This window comes from Rosa rugosa, chromosome 2, assembly GCF_958449725.1.
Source record: "Rosa rugosa chromosome 2, drRosRugo1.1, whole genome shotgun sequence".
Lineage (NCBI taxonomy): Eukaryota > Viridiplantae > Streptophyta > Magnoliopsida > Rosales > Rosaceae > Rosa > Rosa rugosa.
Genome location: NC_084821.1, coordinates 40,164,400 through 40,179,751, shown reverse-complemented (window position 1 = coordinate 40,179,751; position 15,352 = coordinate 40,164,400). Strand labels below are relative to the sequence as shown.

Sequence of the window (15,352 nt, the reverse complement as noted above, 5' to 3'; positions counted from 1 at the left end):
TATTATACATACATCTAAAGACGGATCCACTGTTATACTGTTCATCCGGGATTGTCTCTTTTGCCCTTTCTGTTTCCCATAATTACGTGCTGCCATTCTCTCCTGTTTTTCTAGAAGCGTCTATCTACACGGACTCTCTCCTTTTTTCTGAATAATTATGCTTTTGATTTATGAACTATCTTAAATGAGACTTTCTTTTTGATCTTCATCTGCTCCTCAGTTCGTACAGCTTGGTTTCGTGATTTGCACAGCGTGATATAGAGAGATTTCAGGTACCCAATTGGTTCACAATCACCATTTTTGAAGCTTTTATTTTCTGGATGTTCTTTGATTTTTTGTTTTCTTTGGAGTTTTGTTATGGGTGTAGGTTTGATTCTTTGATTGATTTATGTTGATTTTGAGTCCTTTACTGGGATTATCTACTGTTTTGTGTTGAATCAGCTTATTTGGCTTCTGGTATAAGTGTAAGGTTTGTTTTTGAATGGCGGATAGGTCTATGATTTGCTCAAGGATTAGTTTTTTAGGTGTTTGATTTCGATATAGAGCCATAAAAGTAAATGTCTGGGTCGAAGTTTCGATATTTGTAACTTGAGGACTGAAAGTTTAGTTGAGAAGATGTTGATGGTAGTGTTGAGATAACCTAATTGGTGGCTTATGCTTTACTAGAGTCTTGAATTTGAAAACTCTATATAAAATTGGTTTGCTTCAATTTTTGAAGAAGTTTCTGCTATGCCTTTTGTTAATTGAATTTTGTGTACTCATGCAAAAGTTCAGAAATTTGGTGAGATCTGAAAACAACCTATGTCAGAGGGTGATAATTCAGCAAAGTCTGTTGACCCCAAATTATCATATCGATTGCTTCACCTCAATGCAATTTTTTTTTGCAGACTGAGTTCAACTGAATGATATCATTCATGACATGTCAGACAAGGTATGTTGCTACATTACCTTTCTCATCAAATTTCTTGATAAATATTAACACTTTCTCTATATCATTTTTGATTTACCTGAATAAATACTTTTCAATGTATTTGGTGTACAATTATATCACATAGTTCAACTCATATATATCACATAAGCAATTGAAGAGTGAACGAGGAAGCCATGGATTGGAGAGTGATTACTATTTGCTGGCATTGAACTTTCCCTCAAAGAATGAGCTTTTCCTCTGTAAAGGGTCTGATTCTCAATTTCTAATCTCTATTTATGGCAATTCAATGTTGCATCTCAATTCAAAAGTATCCATACTTGACAGTGACGAACTTATTGAAATTGTTTAATCACTGTGTTGCAGAGATTAGTAGAAAGCTGGAAAATGCATACAAGAGTGTTGCACTCCATGAAAGCTCCAACCAAGATGAATGAAAAAGTAATCTGCTTTCCAAGTTTGGAGATGCTCATTCAAATTATATTTATGGAGTTTAAGTTTTACAATCTGTCATTTGAACAATATATAACTATATATAACAACTGATCTAAGCATTTGAAATGGAAGACTAATTTATGCATTTTGTAAATACTTCAATGTCTGTGTATAGCTGCTGATCAGCTGAAACCATTGTGCTGATGACCGGACATTATAGGGAGATGAGATTTTAGATCACCAAGCAACTTGCAGCGCATGGACAACTCTTTAAAGAAGAATCAAGTAGTAGTGTAGTGCGCGCCTTAAAATTGCAGGAAAAACAATATAGAGAGCTAGAGACTGTAAACAATTTTGGAGCCAGGAAACTTTGTCTCTGATATTTTGCATTACTGTTTTGATGCACTATATTGATTAATGTGTGATATATGATGTTCTATCATTTTGATCAACAATCAAGTCACTTCAGTTATATCTTTCATTATTGCAAATTGTTAGCAACAATAAATCCCGCGGCAAAGCGCGTCAACTGTTCATTCGCGTCGTCACTGTTCATTCGCGCCCGAAGTAAATGACGCTTTTGCCCTTAATTTTTTCTTAAAATACATTCCTGCCATTCAGTCTGTTATAAACACCCGCCGGTAGTATAATGCTAGAACTCCAGAAGGTTCAGGTTTTTTCGCTCTCTCGCTTCTCCTTATCAACTTGACAGTGGTGCAGATATTTAGGAACTGGAGGGTTTGATTAGATACGCGACAAATCTACCCTAATCCCTCACACCCAAATCAAAATCCACATCAAAACCCAAAAATCACTACCAATAGCTTCCAAAACAGAGCCGACCCAGAAGCTGGTCTTCTCAGAGGAGTACAAAGCCACCATCTTTGCTGCAGAACCAAGCTCAGAAGCACAGCCAACAATGCAAAAATCTCAGAGGTGATAGATGGTGCGATCTGGATTTGATAATCTGTGTTTCTTTCTTTTGGTATTGTATCCAGTGGTCTGCGTGTTGAGTAATTGGGAGCATCGCAAAAGCTTGGTGAGATTTCGATTTGGTAGAATCAATATCAACAGAGTTTAAGCTGATTTCCTTGAATTTGTTATGTGCTTTTTCAGTTTTGTGGTTGTTATAATCGGCGTTTGTTTCTTTTTGTTTTGTATTCAGTGTTTTGCGTTTTGATTGGATCCAGTTTGTGATGAGACGATTGGGTTTAGAACAAGTAGAACAGGTGTGGTATTTGATTGTGTTCGTGTTTCTTTAATTGATTAGTTGATAATTGTGTGTGTTCTGAGGTTATCAAGGTCAGTCACTGAGATCAACGCTGATAAAATTATATGGTGAGGAACTATAGTATGGTATAAACTATCGGAGAAAGATTCTAACTCAATACAATCAGTACAACGCAATAAAGATTAATCTTTTTGTCAAATACTTATGATCATTTGGTTTACTGATTTGTAGTTTTCCTTTTGAACAGGTGCCAATCTCAGATTCTGCTGATAATCTGAGAAAAGAAAACTAAAGCAAATAGAAAAGGTTTCATCTCTAAAGATACTATTTTTGTTATTTTGTTTTTATTCTTTAGCTATTCTTTGATTTTAATGGAATTTACAGGACCTTTGTGATTCGGCGGAGCATAAGAAGAGGGCTTTGAGTCTGGCTTTATTTGGGGCTGCTTACTTACAAACATTACTCTCTAGGTCAGTCAAGTAATTAAATTTATGTTTTAGTTGAATTCCTGATCTTCTTTGTGAATTCAAATGAATTACCTTTCTAGCATTCAATCATTTTGAAGGACAACTATTTCTTTTCTTTGCTTCTGGTATGCCTGAATGAATACTTTTTAATAATTTCCATGAACTTGCATATATGATTACTTTTAAAAATAAGAAGAAGAAAAAAGAACAACATGAAAAAGTTCTCGAGTGTGGTTTAAGTCTCTGTTTTGATTCTATTACTCTTATTACTTTGGTAGTTTGATTCGATGCTATATGCTTTGATTTATAATTTGGGGCCTTCTTTAGTAATAAGCTCTCAATTCAATTTGGTTTTCTCTTATAGTTATTTGATTTTCTGTATTTCATGGCGACCCTAATGTAACTATGTTATTTGATTTTCTATTTTAGAGGTTTTCATCAAGTCTGCTGTTCTCAATCCTAATGTAACTATGATCTTAAATTATTAATAGTTATGATCTTAAAGTCTGCTGTTGGAGGTTTGAGACTGTTATGCATCTGCTACCTAAATATGATAATCTCCTTAAATCTATTTTAGTGTTGCCTCATGTTGTCTGGAGATTTTCTGGCATTGCAAGTGACAAATCATATGTAGTGGTAGGTCAAATTGAAACTGAAACACACAAAGTACAGACACAGTTGGGAATTGTTCTTACACTTCTGAAGGTTGGGCCAACTTGATTCACTTTTAATAGGTCATACTCATACCTTCTGCCCAATTTAACATTGTGGAGTAGATTATTAGCCACGGGAATTCTACAGTCCTCTCATCTTTAATGGAAAAGGTCTGTGCAGAGCTGGAGAATTTGGAGGCTCAAGACAAATTAAATTAATGGGACTTAGGAGTTGGGATTTTTTAGCATTTTTTTTTTGTCTACACCTTTTAGTACGTTTAACTATTTGTTTTTATCTAAGTGATACAAAGCAGGAAAAAAAAAAAACTGAAATAAAATTAGAGTTTTATGTAAGCTGCTCTTTCAGCTTCTCTCTTCTTTTCTGAGCCTAAACTTGAACTTCCTAATATCCATGATGTTATAGTACCACTTTTCCTTTTGTTTTTTCTTTTTCTTTTTTTAAGCAGTAAAATGGAGGTGGAAGACTGGAAGTTGTACATATCATATATTAATTTAAGGATTAATTGCATGGAACTAGATTCCTAGAAGTAGTCGGAAAGGCTTAAAGCTTCCCAGTTTTTATTATACATATCGTACCATTCCCACATGCAAAGGGATGATCCGTTATGCCTTGAGAAGGTAGGCATCAACCTTTTTATTGAGAATGAGGACAAGTCCAGATACTTATTTAGTTTTGATTGAGTATTTTTTTTTTCTTTCCAATTTTATGTATCTCTGATTTCTAGAAACTTTGAAATTGGAGACCTTTAGTCCACTTTCAGAATCCCAGCAACCAAAAGAAGCGTTAGTTTTTTCCTAACCAAATATTAATTGGAATGGAACAACTGAACCAGGAATTGATATTGCTTTAGCAAGGTCTGTAGTCCTTTAGACTTAAAAATTGATTTTAGAACTTAACACTGGAAAGTTTGTTATTCTAAGTGAAAATCCACATGGGTTTACAATATATTAGACTTATTCTACATCAAGGTTCCACTATTTGAATTAGATACTCCCCTCCCGCTCCTGTTCCCCAACTAATCTATGTCAGATGAAATAGTCTGTTAATGTTAATTGTTGAAATGAAATCAGACGATCCACTGTTCTGGTGTAAAGGTCCAGGTGGAATTTTGGCTAATTTTCGCAACCAATTGTAATTATAGGGTTTAGATAGAAATAGGGAAAAGAGAAACCTGTGGTCAGTGTAGTGTGTATGAGTTTATGCATTGGTGATAAACGTGAAATTCTGAACTTCATATACTCTGAACACTAAATGAATCAATTATTTGTATATGTCTAACTTCTGATATCAAATCAAAACTAAGTCTCCTTTATTCATCTAAAAATTGATCTAAACTTAATTTTCCATAATTTGCAGTCTTTGCAAAATCTCAGACACTGCAACAGAAAAGAGAAGAAGGCAAATCAGTTTGATCTGCAATTTCACAAGTAAGACTTCAATCTTTTACTCTCTGTCTTTTCTAATATAAGTACCCTGCTTGCTTTCAAAAATGATCAAGTAGTTGGTCCTATGTTCACCGGATTGAGAGGCCACAAATGTGACCATTTTGTCATGGCCATTTATCTTTTTTATATTTTGTTATATTTAATTTATTGTTATTATTATTATTATTATTATTATTATTACTATTACTATTACTATTACTACAGATAGCTTACATTGAGTTTAATTTTAGTTATTTTACAATGAGTTTTGCCATTTTATAGTTTCTAACTTTTCAAATTAATTTTCCATAATTTGCAGTCCTTGCAAAACCTTGGGCACTGCAATACAGAAGAGAAGAAGCCAAATCAATTTGATCTCCAATTTGACACGTGAGATGCCATCAAGCTGTACCGCATCAATCAAGCTCTGAGATACAGAGTTTGGGTTGAAAATGAGTACAAAATTTGACCATCTACGGGTACCAGGGAATCTCACTGTTTTTGCTTCCTTCACTGGTCAATCTGACCAGGTAATGGTTTCCGTTCTTGATTTGGGTTCAAAATATTGGTGTTCGGTGATTGGGTTTAGGGATTTGCTTTGTGTCCTGCAAGTATAGGAACTTTGATGGGGAAAAAATTGGTCTTTTTGTTTTTTGGTGCTTTTCGTCATTTAAACTGGTATATTGTTCTCAGTTGTTTCTTACTTCCTCTCTGTTCAAAGGCATTGAATCAAATACCCGGATTATTATCTTTTGAAATTGCGTTGAGAAAAGCAAGAGAGCTCCAGGTCAGATACCCTCTCCCAGATTATCTTTCTCCTGTTTTGGTTTCTGAAATTGGTTCAATTTGATGTCTGTATGACAAATGAATGATACCAATTTTGTGTTTGAACAAGAAAAAGATTGAGTGGGAATGCTTGGATGGTTTATGTGGTGTTATAAATTAGGTGTTTTGGCTCCGGGTTTCAAGTTTTTGTTTGTGCAAAAACTGATACAAAACTTCTTCTCTTCTGTAGTGAGTGTAAATTATAATTCAAGCAGTTAAAGTTGAGGAAGTTAGGTATTAACAATGCTGTAAAGTTTGGGTATATATTCTGACTATTCGGTTTTGGTGTCAATATCTAAAGTTCTGTGCTGTTTTGGCCCTTTATGAATTGCACTTTCAGTTTACTTGGTTTCAAACTTGACCGATATTGTTGTGAATGATTGGAGGGTTTTATTTGGGTGTCCTTATCATTTCTTGAGTGGTGTGGTGATGATGGTTTCTCAATTTTCCTTGCCTTGATGCTTCATGGAGTTGGTGCAGGCCTATGTTGACGTGGTTGGTTCCTGTACTGGAATGGTTCATTTACATATTGTTGGCGTACTTATTATGAACGGTGTGAGATTACTACTACCAAAAGTTGTGCCTTTTGAAGATTATTGCTGGTTAGTATTTTTTTTTTCCATGCTGGATTTGTCAATGTCTAAATGGAATGTGATTCACAAGCAGCTGCTCCATCTTTTTCGAATCATTAACAATTGGCCTCAGCAAAACCACGCACACTGGAGGAAGCAACTTTTTGGACATCCTCCATGACTAGCTATCAATAGGCTAACACCGTTTGAGAATATACACCTGCTAATGGACATCATACAACTATTTTTTGCAAACTATTGCAGCAGCAATTGTAATTAGCTTTAAACTGTGACAACCTATTTTTTGAACACACTACCACAACATATGTATTGGTGGTTATGTTGCTAGAACATGATCTACTTCATCTTTTGTTGTAAAACATACAATCTTTTGTTAATATAATGATTATGTCGACTATATTTTCTATGCTTTTGGATTATGTCCTTAAATAACATTATGTTAGCTTCAAAACCCGCGGCAAAGCGCGGGCACAATTTCTAGTAGCCACTATATTACATCAATAATGACTCAACTAGTACCCAAGCACGCAACAACGTCCCTAGAGAAGTAAAAAACCAACCAATTAACTAGACAATTTACCCGGTCTGCACAACTTGTTTAAGAAGAAAATCAAGGGTAAAAACTCTAAATGATATCTGAATTATTGCGAAAAGTATTTTTTGGTACCTATAAATTCTTTTTACCCCAAATAGTACCTCAAGTATTGCAACGTTATCAAATATAGTATTTCCGTTGACTTTCTCTTTAAAGTCACTTACGTGAATACTTGAGGTACCATTGGAAGTAAAAAAAAAAAAAAAAAAAAAAATTCAGAAACAGTACATGAAATCAGGCCCCACTATAAATTTCTATACATAAAATTACAAATCCTAAACTTTTCAGTACACAAACCTATAAACTGAGAAATTTTTCTATCCTACTGTTTGGACCCAAAATAAACATTTTGGCCTGACAAGGCGTGTCTTGGAGAAATTGAGCCAATATCAGTGGCTCAAGCTATATATTGTCGACAAGCTCGAAATATATATTTAGAGGCTAAATAAAGCCTACTATGGAAGTATGACAAGTCAACTTTAGCATATTTTCCTACTTCAGCTAGGAAAAACCGAGCTAGACAAGGAAGGAGGGGTGGCAGACTAACCAAATGAAATCGAAATGTGCTGAAACTTTCCAGATCCATTCTAGACAGCCCAAGGATCATTTCTTATGAAGAGTGCAAGAACTTTTGTTGAGTGGAAGGCCTTCAAACAATCAGCCCAATTTTCTACAGAAGCAAAACTGGAAAACTGGACCTGTAAGAGGTCCAGCAGCATTTTCGGCCCAACCACATGGAATAAAAATCTGAAATTTTACCAGGGTGATCTACACTCATAGTGGAACATTTCATATGAAGAAGTCGAAGGAATATAATGAAGTCTTGTTGGAGAAATAATTGAAGGAATAAAGGGGCAGAAACTGACCTAAAACCAGCTCAATATTCACATGTTCATGTTTCCTACCCACATGAAGAAAGCTAGATGCTTTTCTTCTTTTCCTTGGATATATTTTTCAAGACAATCTCTTTAATAGATCATCATCACTTCCATGTTGTTGCACCTTCATGCCTTGCTTTCATTTCATCATTTCTCTATCTTTTCCATATTTTACAAATCACTTTCATATTCCACTTTCATTATTTTTCTTCCACTCATCATTTCACTCTTCTTTTTCTTCCCTATATAAACACCTTCTCTTCTCATTCTAAACAACACATTCACATTCAACAACAACATCTCTAAGATGATCTAAGTTCTCTCTAGAGCAAACCTCTCTAAGAGCAACTCCTCTCCTTCTCTTTCTCTTAGCGGTGATCTCACTCCTAGTCCTAGTCTTCTCAGAAGCCGACTTTCAGTGCCACCAAACCCTCTGTCAACGTGCTTCGGTCCTAGTCTCCTCGGGAGCCGACGGTAGTGCCGCGACCACAACGGTTACAGAACCAGCCAAGCAAGGGTAACGCCCTAGCAACCCAGCCAAGCTAAAGTCACGCTTTAGCAAGTTCTCCTCACTTCCCGGTGGTTCTCGCTCTGCTCGATCTACAACATCGAGTATCGATTGTGATTTTCAAGAAGCTCAGCAAAAGTCCTCGCCACGAGGCACAAAAAATCCCACGACGAGGTTGGTGCTCTCCTCGTCCACAATTGCTTGAAAGAAGTCAGGTCAAGGGACACCCCCGACGACCGCACCCGAACGGTGCTGGCACGCCCGCGCAGAAAAGAGACTGTTGACCAGCTGCAGCAAAATTGGAGCCAAACATTTTGGCACACCCGGTGGGACTGAAAGTCGGCTTCTGAGAAGACTAGGACTAGGAGTGTGATCACCGCTAAGAGAAAGAGAAGGAGAGGAGTGGAGTTGCTCTTAGAGAGGTTTGCTCTAGAGAGAACTTAGATCATCTTAGAGATGTTGTTGTGTTGTATATCAGAGTCTTTTTGTGTTCACCATCATTGGGATGCCAGAGGAAAATCTTTACCAAAAGAAATTCCTGAAGTCATGGCGACGATAGAAGGCTATGTGCCCATTCCCATTCCGGAGAATGCGAGCATAGAGGAGCGACTTGCTATCTTTCAACAGAACACTGCTTCGTATTATGCGAATTTGAAAAAGGTCCTGGCGGCGCAGCAGAAGAGGATGGATGAACTTTTCCAATCAGCCCAACAAGATCCGTGGCAGACTTGGGAGCAGCTGGCCGACGTGACCCAACCAGTCCAAGAAAACCACCAGCAGTCGATGAATGTCGTCGCGACCGAGCACAAACAGACCTCATCGGAGTTCGCGACCTTACGCGAGGAAGGTTTCAGCTTGGCTAATTCGCAGCAAGGCAAATTGGAACATCAAGAAGCTGCTCGCGAAGAGGTCATTTCTGAGACTAACTTGCCTATAGGTGGCAATCAACCTAAGAGTCTCACTGGTGAGTCACAGCCTTACACAGAGGCTGTGCATGGAAAAGGTCATCAACAAGATTGTTCTTCTGACAATACAATTGTCGCTGAACAAATATCTGATTTCTCCACTGATCAAGCCAAATACGTGGCTACTGATCAGATGCATGGGGGGCAAGATGGAGCCCATGTTCACTCTGTTGATCACCAAAAGGAATTTCTTAAAAATTCTAATAGCCAAGCGGTGATTAAATATGATCTAGGCGACCTAATTGTTGTTTTTGAGGCTCTTGATCATGAGAATTCAAACCAACAAGTGGTCGTCTATAATGGCCAATCTGTGGCTAATTCTATGCCAACAAAGATACTTGGGGGGCAAGATTACTCCTCCTACGAGCCAAATTGCTTCCAATTCTTCGACGAGAAGTATCTTTGTTCTTTTCCTACAAGCTCTCACAGGAGGGATTTTTACCCTACAAATTTTGATACATCAGAGCTTGGAATGAAGCATAGATGGCCTCCCCCGTGGCCTTCTGGAGGTTAGCCAAATATAGTGCTGCTAACTTCTTTCTTTGTTTTTAAATTTCCTGTCAATTTTCAGTTTTCATTTTTATTTTCGTCATTTGTGAATCATAACGGAATAGGTGAAGTCTCTTTTGTTAATATTGGCCTAAACTCCTTATTGGTGCCTAGTTCAGGTCCCTTAAGGTTAAGGGCGGCTTTTATTAACACTTGTTGAACTGTCTTCACACTTATGACATTTCTCATCTTAGTAAGTATAGCCTATGTGAAATGGTGTCTAGAAAGGGGACAACGTTCATGACAGGTTCTTGAATCCAGAAGTGCGTGCAAATGGGCCTAAACCACTATGTGGGAGTAGCTCATGCCAAAATGGATTCTGCCTCTCTTGTTCGCCCTCCCCCACCTGGCCATTTCAGTAAGGTTGCCCAAAGGATTTGAAAGAAAATTTGTGTCTAGACGACTATACTTGGGCCGCATGTCTAAATCTTGATTCACAATGTCTTATTAAAATTAAAAAAAAAAAAAAAAAAAATACAAAAATACAAAAAGAGTTTCAAATTTGTGTGTCGCGGAGGATGCAAAAAATTGTGTTCTTGCCTAATAGTGGCTGGAACTTGCTAATATACTTAAGAGGCCATTGGTATTGGTCTGGGCACATATACAAGAGGCATTTAATATGCCTAGTATGGTATTAGCAGTGGAGGAGGTCAAATCAATATTTTTTGCCAATAATTGTGGCGAAAGCTGGGTTGCGAATTGTTGGCAGCGAAGTGGTTTTAATTACATGGCCTCGCAAAGGATGGTTCGCGAAGGAAGACTGGCGATTAATATATGTATGCTCACTATGTATAATTAAGAGGGAGAGAGGCTACTGTTCAAGTAATTTTAGTCAAGCCAATACAAGTGGCTTTGGAGCAACGACATTATAAGAGGAGTGCTGATTCAAGACCTCTTTAGTCAAGACGAGGACCTTTGACTTCGAGGTCTGGGGGGCAATGTTTGGACCCAAAATAAACATTTTGGCCTGACAAGGCGTGTCTTGGAGAAATTGAGCCAATATCAGTGGCTCAAGCTATATATTGTCGACAAGCTCGAAATATATATTTAGAGGCTAAATAAAGCCTACTATGGAAGTATGACAAGTCAACTTTAGCATATTTTCCTACTTCGGCTAGGAAAAACCGAGCTAGACAAGGAAGGAGGGGTGGCAGACTAACCAAATGAAATCGAAATGTGCTGAAACTATCCAGATCCATTCTAGACAGCCCAAGGATCATTTCTTATGAAGAGTGCAAGAACTTTTGTTGAGTGGAAGGCCTTCAAACAATCAGCCCAATTTTCTACAGAAGCAAAACTGGAAAACTGGACCTGTAAGAGGTCCAACAGCATTTTCGGCCCAACCACATGGAATAAAAATCTGAAATTTTACCACGGTGATCTAGACTCATAGTGGAACATTTCATATGAAGAAGTCGAAGGAATATAATGAAGTCTTGTTGGAGAAATAATTGAAGGAATAAAGGGGCAGAAACTGACCTAAAACCAGCTCAATATTCACATGTTCATGTTTCCTACCCACATGAAGAAAGCTAGATGCTTTTCTTCTTTTTCTTGGATATATTTTTCAAGACAATCTCTTTAATAGATCATCATCACTTCCATGTTGTTGCACCTTCATGCCTTGCTTTCATTTCATCATGTCTCTATCTTTTCCATATTTTACAAATCACTTTCATATTCCACTTTCATTATTTTTCTTCCACTCATCATTTCACTCTTCTTTTTCTTCCCTATATAAACACCTTCTCTTCTCATTCTAAACAACACATTCACATTCAACAACAACATCTCTAAGATGATCTAAGTTCTCTCTAGAGCAAACCTCTCTAAGAGCAACTCCTCTCCTTCTCTTTCTCTTAGCGGTGATCTCACTCCTAGTCCTAGTCTTCTCAGAAGCCGACTTTCAGTGCCACCAAACCCTCTGTCAACGTGCTTCGGTCCTAGTCTCCTCGGGAGCCGACGGTAGTGCCGCGACCACAACGGTTACAGAACCAGCCAAGCAAGGGTAACGCCCTAGCAACCCAGCCAAGCTAAAGTCACGCTTTAGCAAGTTCTCCTCACTTCCCGGTGGTTCTCGCTCTGCTCGATCTACAACATCGAGTATCGATTGTGATTTTCAAGAAGCTCAGCAAAAGTCCTCGCCACGAGGCACAAAAAATCCCACGACGAGGTTGGTGCTCTCCTCGTCCACAATTGCTTGAAAGAAGTCAGGTCAAGGGACACCCCCGACGACCGCACCCGAACGGTGCTGGCACGCCCGTGCAGAAAAGAGACTGTTGACCAGCTGCAGCAAAATTGGAGCCAAACACCTACAGTTGAACCATGTAGGACTGCCACATGGTATGCCGCCTCAATCAAAACTCCCCACGTGGATTTTTATACAACTCATATCATGGTAAATTATCCCTGCATTTAACCAACAGTAAACAAAAAAGATGTGAAAAAAAAAAAAAATCGTTGTGTTCGTTAGCTACTGCCGTTATCCAGTTTTATGTTCTTCTCATTTATCAGATCACCAAAGAAACCCTAGTTAAGGAATAAAATTCCAATACTATCGTTTCTCTCATCACCCAAAGTGTTCACTGCTAATTCATCTTCTCATTCGTCTACAAAGATTGCAGTTTCTCTCTCCAACAATGAATGGAGATGGAGCCAAAAATCATAATCAAGATAAACAAAGCCTTCAATTAAGTTATTTTAAGTCTGATATGATTACATCGATCATGTGCGTACTTATCATTAGAATTCCAGAATAACCTCATTACTGTATATTATGAGTGAGGAAGTTAGGTGCTTCTGGGAAATTGAAGAACGAGATTATTAAGGGTGGTTTTGACCAAAGTTGTGAAACGAGGGAAGCAATTGGATTGTAGCGACATAGTGGTGGTGGGTCACAAGAGAGGTTTAGTGGGTGTGATTTGGACCGGGGAAGGCTGAGTAGTTTACTGTTGGTTAAATGCAGGGCTAATTTACCATGATATGAGTTGTAAAAAAATCTACGTGGGGAGTTTTGATTTGGGCGGCATACCATGTGGCAGTCCTACATGGTTCTACCGTAGGATAGAATAATTCCTCCTATAAACTCTACCAACTTTTTATACACGACGTCAATGACAGGGTCAGTGCGTATACCATTATCTATATAATCAAGGGTAGAATAGAGTTTTTACCTAGAAAAAATAAACCCAACCCCACCCAGAAAACTCTCGCCCATAAAATATGAAATCAAGGATTAGATGCTTCCGAAGCATCCGAAGCAATGTAAAACTGAAATTCCTACAGGTTTGTAGTACAAAGAAGCCAATAGCACATGACAGTGCTATCTCCCAAAAACTCTGCCAAAAATTTCAGGACCTGAGAAATGTGGTCTATACCCGTTACTAAAGGAAGGCAAAAGAATACCATATTTCCTGAGCAAAGCTTCTACAATTTACAAATGCGAAGTTGCTAAACACAGCTTCGGTATACAATAAACAACACCCTAAGAAAAAGCTCAGCCTTTCAGGATGCCACGAGACACCAGTCTGTAGTTGCGACTGAACTCAATCACGTACATCCTCCCAGCAGTCAAACTCCCATCATCATAAACCAAATTATATTGACATAGGAACTCCAGTTTACAACCCTTAATTTTCCCGAATCAGATGCCTGAATTCCCAACATCAATTTTCTTACCTAATATCCCAAGTTGAATGCTCAGATTCTAGCTAAAAACCCCCAATTTTTTAAGCCCTAGAATTTCCAATTCGATCCTCAAGTTTTGGGCTTTTCTCCAAGGATCAATGATTTCTAATTCGAGTCTGATCTAATACTCCTGCATTGCCCAGAAGATCGGTGAGATTGCGAAAAAGCCCGGAATCGAAGCCTTAACATTGAGAAATCCCTACCGCACCATTCCTTGTACACCCAAACCGTCAGAAAGCGAGCCTACGTCTTCTCAATCGCTGATCCTTTTGTGATCTTCAGCATTTTCGATCACGATCTCGATCAATCTGAGGGGTTTTGTTGTTGAATAGATTGAGATGCGATTTCTAGAGGGTTAATGGAACTGGCTCGTCCTTCAGTGCAGGTGAGAAAGAGATATGGGTGCCCAGAGTGAGAGAGAGAGAGAGAGAGGGGTAGGTGCCTCTAGTAAAAATGTAAAGAGACCAAATTACCTCTCAAATTATGCTAGGTGGCACATTAATTAGGGGCATTAGTCACGGCATGTATAAATAGTTGGTTGGGGTTAGAAGTTCGTGTACTAGTTCAGGACTTGTAACTTTATGTATAAAAATTCATAGTGGCTCTATTTTTATGTACTGTTTGTAAAAATTTTCCAAAAAAAATTGGTAGGTACTAAAAGATATCTTTCTGCATCCCTTCCACAATGCCCTGGAAATAGGTTTTTATGACTTTATTGAGAAAACTAACGGAACTACTATATTAAATAATTGTGCAATTCTTGAAATACACTATTTGGGGTTAAAAAAAAAAATTAAGTACCAAAAAGTACATTTCACAATGTGTACATTTTTTACTTCCACTTAATTACTTATTGTGAAGTTAATTACTGTTTGGTACCAAAAATGTACCTATTATGAAATTAATTACCATTGCACTTATGTAATCAATGGATCCGTGGTCTCGGACTTGAACATAGCTCGTGGGGATTTATATGACATAGGCTAATTAGAAAGCAAGCTCCTATGTCGTGAGCTGACCGAGTACGCCGGCCCTGATCGCTCGAAATATAATAGCTGCAATGTACTAGTCGACAAGGTTGTCCTCACCGTCGTTGGCACCAAACCAGATATATTCTGCCTTATACCATGATAACAGAGTAAAAGCTCATCCCCTAGACCAAGTATGAAACATCCTGGGGTGAAATTCCGATGGTCTTCCTAGCCACATTACCATTACTACGAACATAGAAAGCCGCCAAAAATACAACAAACGACCAACAGGCTGAGAACCCTAGCTTCTAGCTAGGACTATATATCCTGATCCATATTTCCAATCATGTCAAGAACCAAAAAATCAAAATAAAATAAAATAAATTAAAATCTCCAATCACAACATTTTGTTTATTAACTAACGAATCCAACTGTTGCTATTATATTAACATGCACTAGCACCACAACTATTTCACCAGATCTTGACCCAAATCACTAAAATTGACCAAAATTATCTCACTTATCTCAACAACAAATTTTTATTCCCACTAACCTAATTTAAAGTAAAATAGCAATTTTACCCTCAACCTAATTAATAAACTACAACCTCTCTCTGTCTCT

General features: G+C 37.8%; 2 long non-coding RNA genes across 4 annotated transcripts; both read left to right on the top strand.

The window, feature by feature from the left end:
• The first annotated feature begins 131 nt into the window (after positions 1 to 131).
• On the top strand, positions 132 to 1,378 carry LOC133731501 (uncharacterized). The gene is made up of 4 exons (XR_009856689.1): positions 132 to 272; positions 888 to 931; positions 1,056 to 1,177; positions 1,295 to 1,378. It is a non-coding gene; the product is annotated as an uncharacterized LOC133731501 (long non-coding RNA).
• A 758-nt stretch (positions 1,379 to 2,136) lies between these two features.
• Positions 2,137 to 7,055, top strand: LOC133733104 (uncharacterized). Of its 3 annotated transcripts, none has more exons than XR_009857497.1 (8): positions 2,137 to 2,402; positions 2,529 to 2,592; positions 2,842 to 2,900; positions 2,979 to 3,064; positions 5,093 to 5,163; positions 5,480 to 5,690; positions 5,882 to 5,947; positions 6,466 to 7,055. It is a non-coding gene; the product is annotated as an uncharacterized LOC133733104 (long non-coding RNA). The 3 variants fall into 3 exon arrangements; XR_009857496.1 differs by having other exon boundaries at positions 2,529 to 2,701; XR_009857495.1 differs by having other exon boundaries at positions 2,137 to 2,701.
• Positions 7,056 to 15,352: the final 8,297 nt, after the last annotated feature.